This window comes from Pholcus phalangioides, unplaced genomic scaffold, assembly GCF_987345545.1.
Source record: "Pholcus phalangioides strain wild (caught in Gottingen) unplaced genomic scaffold, Ppha-v1.0 ptg000015l_1, whole genome shotgun sequence".
Taxonomy (NCBI): domain Eukaryota; kingdom Metazoa; phylum Arthropoda; class Arachnida; order Araneae; family Pholcidae; genus Pholcus; species Pholcus phalangioides.
In genome coordinates this window covers 95,415,180-95,431,432 of record NW_028301608.1, presented here as the reverse complement: position 1 = coordinate 95,431,432, position 16,253 = coordinate 95,415,180, and positions in this window count along the sequence as shown.

Here is a 16,253-nt window from a genome sequence, read left to right as displayed (position 1 = left end):
CTAAATAAAGTATGACTGTGTCATTAGCAAAGGTGATAATTTTACCTTCTATGTCGAATTTACAAAGATCGTTAATAAAGATTATGAATAGCAGCGGACCCATAACCGATCCTTGAGGGACTCTCATTTTTATTTGCATGATATTACTCAGAAATCTATTGCATTTTACCATCTGGGTTCTATTGTCGAGATAAGATTTGATGATACTAAATGCATTTCCTCAAATTCCATAAGCATATAATTTCAAGAGTAGTATGCTATGATTAACACTGTCAAAGGCTGTCTTGATATCTAGAAATACTCCTATTGTTGTTTTTAGAATGATCTATATTCTTATAAACAAGTTCAGTGAATGTCAATAGAGCATATTCTGTATTTCTGACAGGTAAAAAACCATGTTGATTTTTCGAAAAAAAATTATTAGTAGATAAAAAAAAAGTAAATTCTGGATTTAATAATTGTTTCAAAAAGTTTAGAGGTTTGACATAAGATAGAAATAGGTCTATAGTTATGCAAACAATTTGAATCTCCAATTTTGTAAATAAGGATCACAACTGCTGATTTGAGAGACTTAGGATATTCCCATTTTCAATACAATTATTTATAAGATCTGTAAGAAGTTGTAAAGTACAGGAAGGAAGAATTTTTAAAGCCTTTGCAGTTATGATATCAAAAAAAGTAGCCGAATTGCGCAAGGACCTTACAATTTTTGTAATTTCACCAATATCTGTTCGAGCAAGAAAAATAGAGTTTTCATTGGATCATACGAATTGTATAAATATATTTTGTACAATTGTATGTTGCGTAATATTTATGAAATGAGTGTTAAAGTTATTAGCAAGGAGGTGTAAATTTGTTTCGGTGGGTAGTATGCGATTTTTAATGTTGGATCCTAGTATTTTATTCGTTAGTTTCCAGCGTTCTGTTGACGTATTGCAATTTGAAAATTGTACTGTGCAACAGTTTTGCTTAGATATTTTTATTTTGTCTTTGAAAAACTTTGCAATAGTTTTGTAAGGATGTTTGGTCATTATATCGTATGGATATTTTTTAGTTTTTAAATATAATTTTTGTTTGATCTCATTTAAGTGGGCTAGGTCTGAATTTATCCAAGGTTTGTAGGATTTCTTGTTAGGAGTTTTATGGCAGTATTTAGAATGATTGTGTATTAGAGTTTGCAGTTTTAACATAAATTCAAAGATGAGTCCAGGGGTTTGGCTCTTAAAAACAAAATTGTAGTTTTCTAAGTAAGATGTTAATGTGTCATGAAATGCATTTTTCTAATGTATTTCTCCATCTTCTCATCTGATTTTAAAGCATGATAATTGACGTTTAATTTGCAAATAATAGGGAAATAATCTGTTATTTCTGTATTGTAAATAGATGATGAAATTTTATTCATTTTATTAGCTCTTCAGAAATTTTTTCTCCTAATCGCCCCCAACGCAATCTAACTCATAGGATCCTGTTATACCCGTAGCTTCTACCGTCCCCCTGAAACTTTCCATCGCTCTCAAGGGGGGCGTTCACGCCCACGTTCGGAATCACTGCTATAGATAATGACTCTCCAAGCTGGTCTCTCATTCACAGCATTCCTCAGTTGCGCTAGCTTCATTCCTACAAATCCACTATAAATTTGAAAAAAACGCAAACTGATTTTTTTATTTAATGTTAATCAAATATTTAATTTGTCACAAGTACATCGTTCCATTCATGATTGAAATAAACAAAATTGATGGTGATTAATAAATAATTTGTTTGATTACGTTAAAACAAATATTTTGCTTAGACTGCAAAATCGACGATAAGAAATTATAACAGTAATTTGTAATTGCATAGGTATTTGTTTAAGGATATATATTTATTTACACAAATATATAAATATATAAATACCTATACTATTTTTAATCACATAAATTACAAATATTGCAGATAAAATTATTCTTATTGAGCAATTATTTGGTTGATCGTAGTCAGCTAGACTGATTCAGAAAAGAGTCTGATTAGATGAAGGTATATATCTGTATTTAATGAACTATCAATATCATATGTACTGCAGTTCTCCGGTTATTTCATGATTTAATTTACTTACAATTTTTTTTGGGATCAATTTGCCTTAATTGCAAATTAAAACATTTTGTGCATCTAGCTTCTTTCTTCTGAGAGAATATGAGCAATTATTAATAATTGAAGATATCTTTAAGTATTGCTGGACAAGTTTTAAAGTTTCACTTGAAATTCATAATAATTCATATAAAGTAAATGAATTTACATTGCAGGATTTTGAAATTAAACGAACTGCAATGTGACGTCATTATATACATTTAAAATATTGGAAAAAAAACTAACCATTCTTGCTTCTGAGATGCCTCGTTGCCGGGGCTGTGCAAATGTATTGCCGGAAATGCCCGGGGGCACCTAAAAAGTTTGACCAGACATGAAAAAACCAAAATATCTTAACATTTTTGATTCCGTGATGTGAATGTGTGGTCAAAGTATTTTGATCTATTTTCACAGTCCTACTATTTACCAGCCCGTGTGATCATGGGCTCTCACGTACTGCAGCAACTGGGCTGTTTTGTTAAACAGAAAAATCTCACTTTCAGTTTAATAGCATACGCTATTGGTATTCATGGAAGTAGAGAAAACATTTCATAGTTTGTTTAAACACGTAAAAAATATATATAACGCCACAACAATATATTTTTACAAAAAATTAACCATACTGTACAGAATCCAAAAAGGGATAAAAATTCTCGATTTATTCTAAAATTGTAGAAAAGTTTTATGCACACCCTCTCTTCTACACACAATATCGGAAAAAATACCCACATCACAGAAGTGTGGGACCTTTGCTGTCACCTAGCAAATAAATCTAAGCTATCTGCTATAATTTTTTTCATGTAAAATTAGTTTTTTTATAGTTATAAACCGGTACGCAGAATAAAAACTAACAAAATGATTTAATAATAATTCCATATATTATTAGTTTTACGTTGCATACCGGTGTGAATTTTATACGCCAAAACGCTGGTTAATAAATTTTTATGTTAGTCACGGAATCACTTTTTGTAAACATCAAAAACATAGTAACCAGTATTGTGGCATATAAAATTTACACCTGTATGCAGCATGAAAATAAAAAAAAAATTGTTTCGACCGACGTGTTGCTCATTTCTGTTCTATGCATCGGTTTAAAATGAACAATCATTTTATTATGAGAATTGCAACAGATAGTTTTGGTTTCATCCAATAGGCGACAGCAGGTTCCCAGCTTAAAGTGGTTTCTCACATTTACAATAGCAACGTATAAAAATATGGAATGTAATACCGATAATGAATACCGATGAAATTTTTGTACAAAAATAACTTATAAATAAAAAAATTATCATCATCATCATTACCATCAACCATTTTCAATCCGTTGCTGGATGAAGTTTTTCTGAAGCTGGCTAAATTTTTCCATTTTACTCCGTCTGATGATTTATAGCCATCCAGTTGACTGTAGCCAATTTTCGGATCTCGTCAATCCATCTTATGCGGGGACGCCTTCTCGGACGTTTAACACCATAGGGGAGGGGGGTAGCAAGCCAGAATACTTGTGGTCCATCTCTTGTGCTGTCTTCTCGCAATACGTATATCCAGCCCATTTCCATTTTAAACGTTCAATTCTTTCCATGATACTCGTATCATATACCTTTGTGTGTTGCTTCTTACCCAAGTGATTTGTTTTCTGTCTCTCCTTGTGGTGCCTAACATACATCTTTCCATGCTCGTTTGTGTTGTCTGTAGCCTTGTATTATCTTGCTTGTGAGTGTCCATGTTTCAGCTTAATACGGCAGTGCTGGTAGCAATACCACTTGTTACCGCGGTACACTTGTTAAACAATTTTCTTTTCAAGCATAATGGCACGTGGCCATACACAGTTTTTGCCAAAAGTGCTCCATCCGATCCTGATTCTTCTGTTTACTTCGTTAATGATTCCGTTGCCCATGGTAATTTCTTGTCCCAGGTATGCATAGCTTTCTACTAATTTTTTTTCTGCGTTGTTGAGCAGGATCTTCTTCTTCGAAGCAAAGGAGTTGAACATAACTTCAGTATTTTTCGCTCATGATCATTTTTTAGAGGGATTTTTGGCCATATTCCTAAACTCTGGCCATTGCTGTTGGAGGAAGCCCATTTGCGTCCGTTCACCACGAGCTAAACAAAGCTACTTACAGGCTGCACCACGAAGGTGAGGATTGGACCTTAAGCCTCTACACCTAGTCGATTCTTTTAAGTGCTCATAATGAAGCAAGAGCATATCGCGCATAAAAAATATTGCTTGAAATGAAGTAGCTTTGCATTGGGACTCCTGTTGCCACCTTTTGAGCACGGATGTTTTGACCATAGTTATGGCCTAGTTGTGTGAAATTACGGTATTTATTTGTAAGCGCATTTATAAGCTCGGATTATTAAGCAAAGTATATAGATGTGAAATAATATAAGTCAGAAGGTTACGAGAGAAATTTTCCTCCTAATATTTTATTTTTCACCGGTTCACAAATTATTTCTCCCGTTTATGCCGGTGGGCAAAAATTTCCACTTAATTTTAGCGACCTAAAATGAGGACAAGATTGAAGTACACTAAGTAAAACCGTACGAGGCCCAAACTTTTAGTGTCAATAATTTATTTCATCCATTGCCTTAAAATTCATCACTATAATGCGTTCTGGATATTTTCTTTCAAGATGTCCCAATTTTTATCAGGATTTGTTCCGGTTTCTCAGTCACATGTTCTAGCCATCCCATCCTAAGCCAAAGCCTACGGTCCGGTCCCATACCATAAATCGGCGATGATTCTATAAGCGAGGTGGATTCTTTTCCGACGCAAAATAAATTGATTTTCTGAGATCTACATGTTACTTGTATATTGTTTCTCCCAATTAATATTTTTCCATGATAAACTATTCAAAAAGTACAAAGACATTATTTTCAACCTTCATAGTTCATTAGTTTCTTTAATATTTGTGAACAAAATTAAAATTTAAAATTTTATTTATAGTATCGATTCAAATTTAGATTATATAGAGATCGGTTTAACTGCTTTATATTAATATGTCCCCAATATAATTCCGCTCCCTTTTCCTCTAAAAACAATACCAAATCTGTAGAAAATACAAAAAAATATTCTTATAAAATTTGAAAATTTTTTAATAGGAGAAAATGATATCACACAGATTAATAAAAAATACTATGGGGATAACTGATACGAAACGATGATAAACATCAATTTATAGTATTAAATTTTAGTTGCTTGCCACGTGTCGTTAATTAATTTATTTACGCATACATTAACAGTTGACATTTACCGGAGATTAGATATTTTTTTTTGCAGAAAATCATTTGGAAAACATAAATTTGTAAGATTGAGTACATAAACGATAAATAGAATGTACAATGAATACAGAACAGGGAGTTATTACGAGGATTTCAGGTGAACAGGTAAACCGATGTGAATTTTTTGTTTATTATTTTTTTAAATTCAATAAGGTGAGAAACTAAGGCTAAGAGAAACAATAAATGAATAAAGAAAAGATGAAATTCTAGGGGAAAATTATAAGGTCATATTTTTTAATTTTACGTAGTAATATTTTCATGGTTTTAGGCCATAAATGCTTGCATATTTATAAGATTTTCAGGCCGTAAACATCCGAGCCCTACCTATTAGATATCGTAATGTGTCTTTATGACATGTTTTTAATGAATAATTTTATCATCATTGCGAGTTCAAATCCATATATGATTAAAATTACTCTGATATATTCGCTGCTATAATACGCTCGGTATTACGTCGTGATATTTTGAAATAATTGATTTATGTCGTGACAGCTAAAAAATTCTTTGAGTCTTGAATTTTCAATCAATATTTTTGTTTTTCCGATTCAATACTGAACCATCGTCATTTTGGATGCCGTATTTCTCAGTAAACAAGTTTTGTCTGGGAATTATTTCAACAAGCTTACTTTTACTTTACGTAAAGTACGGGATATCCCATAAATTCGTAAGCAGTTTAAAAGTGCATGAAAACGAAGGCATTTAAATGCGGTTTACAAAAAAGTTGCTTCGCACGACAGGAAATATTTTTGGCTAAGAAAAGTATTTAGTTCACATTTTCATCGATAGAAAGACGATGAAGGAAAAGGAATCAATGAATTCAGAACCTGAACCATTCTTCAATATCTTCTGTGTCCAGAATGTTCGTAAACGTTCAGCCGGTGATTCGCGACTTTTTGAAGTAAAACAACTTCACTTATATTTTATCCACCTCTTTCAACATCAAAATGAAAACCTTATGCAAGCTTCAGCAACAGGAAAATTCAGAAATGAGTTCTTAATCGAAGACTCAACATTTTATAGAACTGACGTGCATGTTTCCAGTAGTTTATTTCGTGTCTCATCCTATAATCCAAAAAAAAAAAAAAATTTAAATATTTTTTTTTTCTGTACCAAAATTACCCTATTTCGTGAGAATAACTTTCACGCAAACCGCATTCGAATATACCAATCCATTTAGTTTTTATGAATTTTTAAACTATTTAAGAAATTATGGAACACCATGTAAAATGTTGATAAGAATTGCGGTAATTTTCATTATTGAATTTAACTCAACAAGAAAAGATGATAGAAATATAAACATAATACAATTATATTATTATATATTATATGTTATATATACTACCTTTGTGCACATGGATAAAATGAAGATTATTCATTTATCTCCCACAACACAGATTCAAACAACCAACAAACAAGATTCACACATTAACTTTTTTGATATTGTTCTGAGTGTATGTGGGCATTGTAACATATTTATGTTGTCAAGGTCATGATTTTTTCGTGTTTCTTGCGGAGCTGCAATCTGGCTTATATATTTTGAAGTAAAGACGGTAAACGGTTTTTGAATTCTCATGTTACGTTAGCATTATATTGAATTTCTCCCTGATCTCTGAGGAAAGACTTATTTTTTCAAATGAGAGACAGGCTTACATCCGTTCCTCGAAGTTGGAAAACCGCATAAAACCAACGTAAGCATTACTACACTGTGGGTCAATGAGTTTCGGACATGGATCCTCACGATGAGAGTCAAACACGAAGCCGACGCGACACCGCACAGACGTTGCTGTTTCGTATCGTGTCCATTATATTTCACTAAAAAATTACATCAATAGAAATATAAATTAACGGAATTATGTTCAAATGTTTGGTTTTACCCTTATATAACAAAACATTACGTACTGTGATTTTCAGGAGGGGACTAAAAATTTGCGTGTGCCTAAATAGACTCACCCACATTAAAACAAAATGAAATAAAGTTGATTCTCACGTTAATAAAATGATTCTATGGGGAAAAGTCTTCCATTATTAAATCCTGGATTGATAAAATTATGAAAGCACCCGCGCTGAAATTAGGAATGAATCCGGTGTGTAAAGTACATGGTAGTTTTAAATAAATTGATACTACTCAGACTTATGTAGTCCCCGAAACTCTGTAAGTAGGATATATGGACCGTGGGGAAAAGAAAGATTCAATAAAAAAAATAATTAAAAATTTTTGACCACCAGGTGAAAATGTGGGGGCTTTTAAAGCGCAGTTATATTTTTCCCACGGTCCAAATAACGTATATACCATGTTTCAGTGAGATACGTCCAGCACAACGGTTATTGTGTATATATAAAGTTTATATATATTTAGTGTATATATATTTTGTATTTACATCATTGGAATCTTCCACCTCAACACGCCAATTTCATCTTCTTACTTGCCCCCCACAAGTCTACACAAAAGTCTACACTAAGTCCCACAAACAGAAACATCTATAGTATATCTCCTGCATCTTTTTTAACTTATTTTTCGACTGAATTCAAAATTCGTAATGAATTATTTTCATTTAGAATGATATAAGCCCGATGAAACAACTTTTAAGATACTTAAATTTTCTCATAAAATACCCACGCAACAGTTCAGTGGGAAATTGCTGGATGACGTTGAAACAACGCCATATTGGGATTAGTGTCGGAGACGCTAATAAATCTTTTCTTGAATTTCAACGTGTTCATTCTTCAGGGTTCGTTTCTTGAAGAAAAAATTGAAAGTACTCTCGGAGATATACTGTGTTTTGACTATCGAGGGAATGATCCTACGTCTCGTAAATATTGTCTTTCCCTAATTTTGTTAGAAGAAATAAATTTTTCAAACTTATAAACCTACACTAGAGAATGTACAAATTCTAAGAAATACGTTTTTATGTATACATATACATGGTGCATAAGCAATATGACATTTTACTGGCGATCCATTGATCCTAGAGTCATACTTCCAGTTAGAAAAGTATCCAAATAACGCGTAGTACTCAGATATGTCATTCATGTTGCAAGGGGTTGTATTGTTATTCAAATGAAACAAAACAACTTTTTATACCGTTTCCGTGTGCCAAAAAATCCAATTAAAAGTTGTTGCCCTGCCTCTCTTGATTTCAACAAAAATGTTCCATGTTTGTAAGTGCAATTAATTCAATAAGATATTCGAATTGAAAAAGACGGAAAGCTTCAAAAAACAGCATCAACTGAGGGTAAAACGGCTTAAGAAACGTTAATTTTGATAAAATTAAATTTGGATCTGTGAATTGAGTAAAATTGTTTGTTATGTACAGTAAAACCCCTTATAACGGACACCCCTCTTTTACAGTCAAATAATTTCGCCTGGGGTAAGAAAAGTATGCATTTCAAACCCCTGAATAACAGTCATCTCCCTCTTTTACGGGTGAATATTTTTGTCCCGCCCGTGTTTTTACTGTAAGAGAGGTTTTGCTGTATTTATTATTGGGTATTATCGTTTTTGTACACTTTCAAGGTTGCCAAAAAACTATCCCATTTGTGTTACTGTTTGTGGAAGGATTCTATCTCTTTGGGTCAAATAGTGTTTGTTTTGCAGTTTTTCTTTTTGACTTTCTGTCTTGTACTTTTTTGTGATATTTTGTCTATTAAATAAATAAACATGATTGATTCTAAATTGAGTATACTGATGATTTCCCACCTAATACTGTTGAGAACTCATAATGTACTTTGCAATTTTTATATTTTAATGATGAAAAATTATACGTACAAAATGAACAAAAATTGTAAGTAATTTTAGATCAGTAAATTAATTCAGCCTTTTTCATATACGGTACATCAGAAAAATGTATTTCATATTTAACATCTCATTCCGTATTTGATTAAAAAAGAAAAAACATTTTTCTGACTTTTCCATATTTTACGAAAAATAAAATACTGTATTTCAAAAGTGAACTGTATTTTACAAAGGCGATATATACATGTTCACCTCCATCGGTATATAATATCGGACACACAGAATTTATCACTAATAAAATTCCCAGAATGAAGGAGTCAGTATATATCAACAAGCTACAAAAATTAGCTTAGCCTCATTACAGATCTTGCAAATTGACTGTGTAATTTATTCTGCGACACCAATGCATTTTGAGTGAAAATTATCTCGAATTCTTTTGTATTCCATACACGGAGGAGAAAATCGTGAAAATTTGGATGATTTTTTTTAAGTTTTTTTTTTAAACGAAAAATACTGTAATAAAAAAATTTGGTTTTAATATTGAAGTTGTAATTAACATCGTGATATATGGTGTACGAATGTTTATTTTTATGAACAAGAAAATTAATCGGTAGATATCGATATGAATCTAAAAAGGAAATTGAAAATACAAAATACCATATAATTCATATAATATGGAACAGAATTCTCAGAAATAACACGAATGTACGAAGATTCCGAATAAAATAAATACCGTTTCTAGATACATACAATGCTCATGGATGATTTCGCTTGGAAATTGAACTCAAACAACTACATGTAACATCACCTCACAGGATGCCTCTAGAGAATGCAAAGAAGAGCGCGAATTCCACATGATGGATTCCGAAAGTTTCGTTCAACTTAAAAATATAAAGTAATACATATATACAGGAGTACACATGTCAGTGTTCCGTCGCAATTCGGAATAACAACAAAAGAAAGGAATATATACTAGAAAAAGAAAAAAAATATATATATATTATAGAGCCACATGCAATATCAAAAAAGCAAATGTTTTCGAATAGGGACTTTTTGAAATTCGAGTCAAAAGAAGGGGAAAAAGAAAGTTACTGACCAGAAATAAAAGGAAGCAAAATTCAATCCAGTTGGAATTCTGAGAAAAATGATCAAGAAAAATGGAAATGTTCTTGAAACCGAGTAGTACAATAGATACTAGAAGGAAACCTTACGACGAACGAATTCAAATTTTCAGTTTTCGATGAGCTAAACTAAAGGGAAAACATCAATTCAAATTATTCCATTATTGAAGGAAGGAAAATAACGGGAAAAATAATTTTTCATGTTCAATATTTCCATCCATGTTTATTGAAGTTCATCGATGATATTTCGGTTTGAAAATGGTTTGTCTAAATACATGTGTTAAAAAAAAATTGATGACTTATCAAACACGGATGTTTATCAAATTTTAACGTTGAAGTAGTTATTTTTGAAATTACGAACGAATTTTTCTCAAATTAATGATGGAATTTGTAAATTGCATTTATTTCATTAATTTCTTCATTCAAAAGAATGAAAATAATGATGAAAACATGTTTTTGTCATTAGCAAATATATTTTGGTCTAATACTTACACACATGTATTATGTATATTGATTTGGTAGATTCTCACTTTCTGAATTCAATTCAATGGATTTCTTTGAAAGAAACCTCAAGAGCAAATTTAGTTATTGGAGAGTAATGATAATTTAAATGCAGTATTTGTTTAACAACTGTGTATTTACGGGGGGGGGGGAGGAGGTTTGTAATAAATTGCTAATAATTCAATCGGTGAGAAGAAGAACAGCACAAGTACAAATTCCCGCCTTTTTTATGATTCGAATCGATAAGTGGGATGTATTAAAGGTCAGACAGAAGATTCTTTTTCGCCGGGGTCAGTATAAGTGACACACGACTGGTAAGATGCTCGTCTTCCACCATGAAGGTTACCGTCAATGTACACGGGTTCGAATCCGGGAAAAGAAAATCGGAAACGAGTTCATTTATACAGAGCTTGGGGCACCCATATAGATGGCGTCTTCATTTCCCACTCAACTCCACCGGTTGGAAATTACCGTATGTACAAATATATGTACCGATATATGACCGGAGTTGGTGAGCGGCAAAATAGTATAAATGGCGCTTTCTGCTGCTACAATATAAAGATAGTGACCTGAATGCTTTGGCAACTGAAATTTCTGATCATTTGTCGCATCACGGCCATTTTCTGTATACGGAGGCTAGTTAGACGGGAACCTACAATTTATTGCTGATTCCGAACGGCATCTTTTTTTATACTCACCGAGAGGTTGATGCGATAACCCCTCAATGATTTTAAATAAAAAGCTGCAATTTTTAGCAATGATGAAGTAATTGCAATACGATAGTCATTTTCAGAAAACTGACTTACACTGATTCGCATCTGAACCTTCCGCGTCTTTCTTTTAATTTGAAGAAACAATCAACCGATCGATACAAAATTTTTTGCATTTGATTTGCAATTAAATGAATTTTTTTGCAGTCATTTCTGAAAAATCGACATTTTGAAACCTCAGAGATCATGACATTCCCTCAAGTAATGAATCATACACAATTTAATTTGAATAAATTCAATTTATGATTAAAAAAAGAAAAAGAAGTTTCCTACATTGACCCTTGATGAACTTCCGTGTTTCGTAATGTCTGGCAAATTTTAATTCTTCTCCCGAAATCTCTCAAACCATTCGAAGCGATAGCCGTAATGGCGTTGGAGTAAACAGGCCTTGTTTCAGAAGTGCTTATCTAGTCAGAAATCCGTCGCGGGCTTGAATTACCCGGCAATATTTCTTCAGCACTGGCGGACTCTAAAACATGCTTCAGGTTTTGAGGTGATGGAAAATTTTTTTATTCATTTTTTAAATGAAAAATACTATATTTTCAATAATATAATAATTTTCAAATGAAAAATACTATATTTTCAATAATATAATAATTTTCAAATGAAAAATACTATATTTTTCATTTCTGAGGGAAACATCTAATCAAACCATCTGAGAGCTGAAACATCTTCATGCTGGTTTTGGGATTTCGGAGATATATCTAAAATCGACTAATTCCCGGGATACGCTATGTGTTCGACGATTTGACTTTATTCCCGAACAATTCCCGATATTATTTTCTTTATCGGTAAAATTTACTTTGTATTCTATCAAGCATATAAGCCAGAGGTCTTCAACTCATGTCCCATAGGCCAAATGTGACCCTCAAAGAATTTCTCCCTTGGCTCGCGAAGAATTTTGAGGAAATAGCTACTTTACGTAGAAAAACGATTAAATAACAAAAAAAAAAACGTTCACTGAATATTGACAAAAAATGGGCAGTAAAAAATCTGTACTGCTGTAATTAAAACTGTGTGAACTCTCTAAGATTCAATAATAATGCCGTGCATTTGAAATTTTAAATGGGCCGCGTTACGAATTTGAGAACGCGGATACGAAACACCTTTTAGAACCTATGGTTTCATATAATTATCTCGAGAGGCAAAGCTCTGCATCCGACAGATACATACTAACAGAATTTACAGAAATGCTGAAATACTAAAAGAAATAATTTCATTATTGATGAAAATTTATAATTAATGGGAAATAGTTATAGAATTACTCAGAGAAATATTGTACTGTAATTGCAGAACACAACACTGATAGAAATAATTTCAGAAGAGTTGAAAGTAATGCTTCATAAAAAAAGAATTAGGAACCGGTGAAAGAAATACTGTAATTTCATAATCAATGAAAATTTAAAACTAATGGAAAAAAATAATTTCTAAATTATTGGGACAAATTTTAGAATTAATAAAATGAAAAAAAAAAGATAAAAAAATCGTAATCGGCGAAAAGTTGTTTCAAAATAAATACAAGTTCAAATTTATAATGAAAGAAATAATTTGTGAGTAAATGAAAAATATGTATTTAAGGGACCCTGTATAATAACGGGGAAGCCCACGGTATGACATGGTGTCCGCGGGCTTCATGGAAAGTTTTTTAATTTTGCTTGCAATGTCTGAAAGGTTAAAGATCCCTTATATAAGCAACACATAAGAACCGAATCAAATGCATATCATTGTAGATTAACTGTGATTCAAACTATGCCCAGTGAATTCCTTCACGAAATTTTTTAGCAATTACTTTATTACAGAATTCAGTCAACATGGCCTTTCACATGCAAGTACATCTTACAAGCATGGTTTCTTCACGCATTCTGGAAATAAAATGTACCTTAAATTGAGTAGAAAAACTCGGTAACAACGTAGGATTTATTTTTATATTGCATTTGAATTTTAAGATTTCAGGCCAGTTACGACTTACCTCTTCAGTTAAGGAGATGGATGTGGTTTGCGATAAAGTTATTCTCACGGAATGAGATTTTTCTTGGCACAGAAAAAAAAATTAGCTCAAATTTTTGTCAATAGAAAGTGCAGCATCAAAACTCTTTAAAACAAAACAGTCCTATAAAATGCAAATGGTAGGCTTAACAGCTCATTTCTGCTTTTAGCTGTTACTGGCGCTCACAAAAAGTTTTCATTGGAATGTTGACATTGGTGGATAAACCATTATTAATGAAGTTGTTTTACTTCAGCTATGAATTGCAGGCTGAAGCCTTAAGAACATTTCGGACGCAGAAGAGGCTGAAGAAAGGTCTGAATCCAATCACTCCTGCTGGACTTTTGTTCACCGCCATCTATAGAAAACATTTCTTGTACGAAGGGGAAAAAACCTTCGTGAGAATAACTTTTGCGCAAACCGTATTCAAATACACCAATTCCTTCATTTTTTACGAATTTAAATTTATTTTAAAATTTTTGAGGTATCCTGTATTTCTTCCAAGCTCTATAAATATTGAAAAATGAATTTCTGAAATTAATCGCTTAAGGTTGATGCATGTGGATTAGAGTGAAATGTAATAAAACAATGCAAGCATTCCTTTTTGGGGGTTCTTCGACGTATTTTTCAGAGGAAATCCCGTATTTCCAGATGAAGTAAAGTCATCCCTAAGACTTTTCAGCAAAACACATATAGTACCGAATATACTGAATGGTTTGCTACAGAATTTTTCTTTTTGTAGTTCTCCAGATAGTAAATCGTGTTGAAGGAATAAGGGATTGGTTTGGATGCCAGAAAATGCAAGAACCATTCGAAAACGGAAAAGGGAAGAAAACAAATCACGGAATTTTCCCCAAAAAATAAGGAAATCTAGATTAAAAGTAAAAAAAAGGAAAGTAGAGGTTTCCTATAGCCATGAATCCGAAAGCAATACACGTCGCTCCTATGAATACTTCCCGGGGGATCAGCTACCCGGCAGCCCTGATAACTAAGAAAACATCCATTTTCACACCCTAAGATTATTCCCCCTTTTTTTTTTGTTCTTTTCAGCCGATACAGGAGTCATCCATCAAGGAGGAGACAGGCATCCGATTCCCTCGCTAACAGTGTTACCGAATATCGCTACAGGAAAATATATTTCTACAAAAAAAAAAAAAGTTGTTTCTATAGACTGCTAGTTCGACTATAATGTTGCTATTGGCACTGACAATATTCGTATATAAGTTCTAAACTTTGACGTAGAATATATATTTATCACTGTTTTTTTGGATAAGCTTATGGTTCAAGCAATGCATAGCAACCTATTTCTGATTCTAAAACAAAGTCTTTGGCGAGACTTTTTAACGGTAGACACCAACGGACCTGCAACGGTACAAATATTCAGTTATTTCATTTCACTTATAGTTTGAAAAATAGATGACAGCACAAGTTTACGCACAAGACCAGGTGCGTACTCAGGATGTTAGATATGCATGCACACTTGTGGTGTAACTTACTCGATAGTAAATTTTTAGCATGGTGATAAACCGGACTTGTGCTCGGTTTGAAAAAAAAAATCAATCCAATATGTTCTCGATCTCCTATGCCAAGTTTTACTTCTGTTGATTTTATTGACTAAGGGGGTGGCGATCTCCTCCGTATTCGAGGGCTAACATAATGGCCAGATGCAGTGTCGCGGGCTGCACCAGGGGCAAAACTCCTATATATAAACCGGCTCTCCGAGACCGTCCATCCCTTTGGGAAAGAGCGCAAACCATCTCAAGATGGTCTCTCTGGGCGGTCAGCGGTCATGTCTGTCTGTCTGTATATAAACCGCAAGCAGAAGGGGAGAGAACACCGTCATATTAGCCGCACCAAGTATAATTGCTTGCTATACCATAGCGGACCATAAATATTTTGATGGGACGTATTAACTAATTAACTGAATTCTTCATTTAATTAAATACTAATTATAAATAATTATTAATGAATTATCAACTGAACTTTCCATTTTTTTTTTTTAGAAAATAGTATTTATATATTCTCTCACAGACAGTGAAATTAGCGCAGAAGGAAACAAATAGTTGTTTCTATAGACTGCTAGGTCGACTATAATGTTGCTATTGGCACTGACAATATTCGTATATAAGTTCTAAACTTTGATGTAGAACATATATTTATCACTTTTTTTTGGATAAGCTTATGGTTCACGCAATGCATAGCAACCTATTTCTGATTCTAAAACTGGAATATAAATAGCTGGAAAGTGCAATTTCTTACCAGATCAGACTCAAATGGGGCCGATGGTGGGATTGCAGACGGGCTAGTAAACAGCCTAGGAAGGTAAAGAACACGAGTGAGATACATTTTATGACTAAAATAATTTTTTAACAAAGCTTTTCCTCTGACTTCCGCATTTTTACTGCAATTTATTTTAATAAATAAATAATATTTAAATATAAATATAATGAGGTATAATAAGTAAAAATTTAAAAAATATATCAACAGCAGGTTGGTGTATGTGCACAGCAGTATCTATGAATTAAAAAAAATTGTGTTTCGACGATCTGAAATGATCATTAATTTATCTTCATCTTAAAAATAAATCCATTATTTACTCAGATATTAGACAATCATTAGTTAACATCTAACTTTTTTTTAGCCGTCGGTAGAATGTGAAGGTAATTGAACTCGTTAGAATTCGAGATTATTAGTAGAAAACTCTTTACGGCATTCGTAAATTGCTCAAAGGCATTTTTCACGAAAATGAATCCGAATTAAAATAT